This window comes from Triticum dicoccoides, chromosome 5A (genome assembly GCF_002162155.2).
Source record: "Triticum dicoccoides isolate Atlit2015 ecotype Zavitan chromosome 5A, WEW_v2.0, whole genome shotgun sequence".
In the NCBI taxonomy this organism is placed as follows: Eukaryota; Viridiplantae; Streptophyta; class Magnoliopsida; order Poales; family Poaceae; genus Triticum; species Triticum dicoccoides.
In genome coordinates this window covers 503670406-503673674 of record NC_041388.1, presented here as the reverse complement: position 1 = coordinate 503673674, position 3269 = coordinate 503670406, and positions in this window count along the sequence as shown.

Genomic DNA, 3269 nt, shown 5'->3' with positions numbered 1-3269 from the left:
GTGCCCAGATGTCAGGGGGAGTAATCATTTTTTGGGCAGCTGAAGCAAGAATATCCGAGATTGAAGAAGAAGCACGACATCCGTTGGATGGACATCCAACGACCACAGCTGCGAGAACCGTGTGTTGTTGACAAAGCCTTGCATACGCGTCAACTTAGTTTTTTAGGGGACGCATCAACTTAGAAGGCCCACAAGTGTGTGGCAGAGAACATATAGCCCATTTGCGATTTCTAAGAATGTACAACCCATTTTTTAATTCTAATGGAATTTACTACAACCCATTTAGAGTTTGCTAAAAGTACAACCCATTTTCTAGCTAGGACAACAATTAATAATTTCAACCAACCGCTCAAAACAGAATTTAAAAAATCCCACATTTTTATGGGATCCGAAATATTTTTATCTGAAATTTCTAGTCAGATTAAATATAATTTCAAAATAAAGTTGTATTACGTTAAAATCCAACGAAATATTGCACGTGCAACAAGTAATGAAATTAAAATTTTCAAATTCCAAAAATAATATATTTTTTAAACTAATTACGCGTTTGGTGCATTTTTTTATAGTTACTGCCCAGCTATTATAATTACATCCCATTTATTATTCCTTAAAGTCCATTTTCTTGTTAAGCCTAATGCATACTTCCTAGGAAAGTTTGCAGCCCAGCGGGGCAGAGAATAACAAGTTGACCCGGATATTGTGTGCAACTGGCGGCCCAGTTGCATCGCTGATGTTGAAAAAAAAGGACTGTGTAGTACAGTACAACCTAACATGGCTACTCAGCCCACATTCAGCGACGCCGGAAAGGCCCAAACAAGGCTTCTGTACAACTTTTTGAAGTCACTGAGCTCAAAACTTAAGAAAAAAGTTAGATTATAGTGGAACCTAATTAAAAGCTGTCACGAGCAAAGAAATAATTCAATTGGTCCCACTTGTGCGTGTGTGCGTGTGTGTGTATGAGAGAGAGAGAGACCCATCGGTCGATGCTCTTAAATACATCTTTCAGCCATATGCATTGTTGATGCTCAGTAAAAACTTATATAGTTGACACAATCATATAGAACATCATAGCACACTGAACTTGCATACAAAATTTCACGTAGCTGGCACAATCAGGATGGAAGCAGTGGATCGCTACGGGTAGGGATATGTTGAAACCAACGAACTCATACATAACGGTTCATCCCTTGAATGTTGTGCAAAGAAAACAGATAGACAACACAATAAGTTGTACTAGCACATTAAGTAGACGTACAACCCTTTCTAAAACAAGTTCAGGTACAAAATTTGAACATGTCACAATCAAATGTACTGGCACATCAGTGCTTCACACCCATAGCTCAGATTTAACTAGTATCTGACAAGATTCAGTTGTTACCTAAAATTAGAGCACATCCAGGTAGCCAGCCCTGCCCCTTCTCCCAAAGAAGCACTGGCCTCCTCCGCGCGATGGAGTAGGCCCTGTGCCATCCATCGTTCCGAGCAACACGGGGAAAGTCTGACGTTGACTCCTGTAATGGATGTCGTCGATGGACCCTGGCACCAGCGGCGGCAGCAGGATTTTGATTGATGGATTGACCACTTCTTCGACACGCACGAACACTCGATACAGGTACATTCCTAACATGGTCCGCGGCGGCCTTGGTGGCGACGAATAGTACAACCCCGGTTCCTGCACCGGTATCTCAACACCAATCACCTTCGGTATGGTGGACGGCTTCTTCATCCATGCCATAACCGTCAGTGCTCACCTGTCTAGAGGAACAATCATACTTACGAGCTCAGCTCCAAGGTCGTTGATAAGCTCATTCATGGACTCGCTATTCCAAGCACGTCGAGGCATGCCGTGGAAGGTATGCTTTGTTAAAAACTCAAGCTCAGAGGGCACCGAGCCCCATCCTGGGTGCCACCGATCAAAGCTCACCAGCGCGCCATCGCAGAACAAACGCCAGGAAGATTCGGACACACGACTGCAGTCGAAAGTTGTCCGGAACCTGACAACAAAATCCGGAACCTGCAAACGAGCAAGTCACTTATTTGGATGCCATGCGCAATGCCAAGAGCTTTGACAAGGTCATCCGGCGAGACAGGAGGCCGGTCGCCATTGATGGTTACCATCAGCACTTTGCCGGCAAACTAGTCGTCAAGTGCCGCCATGCCACTGTTGAGCAACAGCACGCAGCGACCGAAGGCAGGACGGACCTCAGGATCTCCGGCTCGGATATCCGCATTGACCGGTGACATGATAGTGAGCTTGAGTACAGGGAGTATAGGAGGGGGATTTGGGGGAATTGGAGTAGGAATCGAGATTCCAGAGGTGGGGAAGGGGCGGGAGATTGGGGATGAAAAGGTAGCTTGAATTTCCAACATGCGCCAATATGCTCTCGGCGCGCAAGCGCACGAAAACACCGGTGGCGCCCACATGTCGGCCTAAGATTCCTTATTCTTTTTTTTGGAGAGCCCGGCCCCTTTTTAGGATCTTTTGAGAGCCCGACCTGAGAGTCATAATTGACTTGTTTGGCATTGCGTTACTACTCGGCCCATATTCAACGACACCTCACTGGCCCAAACAAGTGTACATCATCGAAAAGAAACTGAGCTCAAATTATATAACTTGAAGAAAGGAGATACACTCTGAACACTGGAGAATGGTGATGCCTTCATTTAGCCCACCAGTAGTTCGAGACAATAAACAGTTCTAAACAACAATATATACAACATTCAAACACTGACTAGTGACTACTACTGACATAAACAACAAGACATGATAGTTCATAAGAAGTCTTGCTACACCACTAAAACGCACCCATCTGCAACGCTCAGACTCTCGTGATCCAGACGAGAATGACATTCTAAACAGAGGCAATTATTACATAGTACGAGTGACATAGATGAGTATGACCAAATGACAAGGAATATGCACAACAAAAGAAAGAACTACCCATCCAGAACAAGCAGCAAAGAAAACAAAGTCATTCGAAGAGATGATCCAACACCATCATAATTTGCAGCCCCGCTTCAGCGACCAATAATCCGGAGACACCAGTACTCCACCCTTTCGACGGAACAGCCCAATTACCTATCAACCTGAAGGCTTGAACCACATCACTGCCTGTCGTAATTGAGACATCCAAGGATCAAAGTTAATCCGGATGCCTTTGTCATTCTCACCTTCTTTTCGCTGTAGGCTGTATCGTTGACAATCAGGGGAGTTTGCTCCCGAACTCCTAGGGCTAGTCGTGTAGACACAGTTTTCCATAGCAAACAGA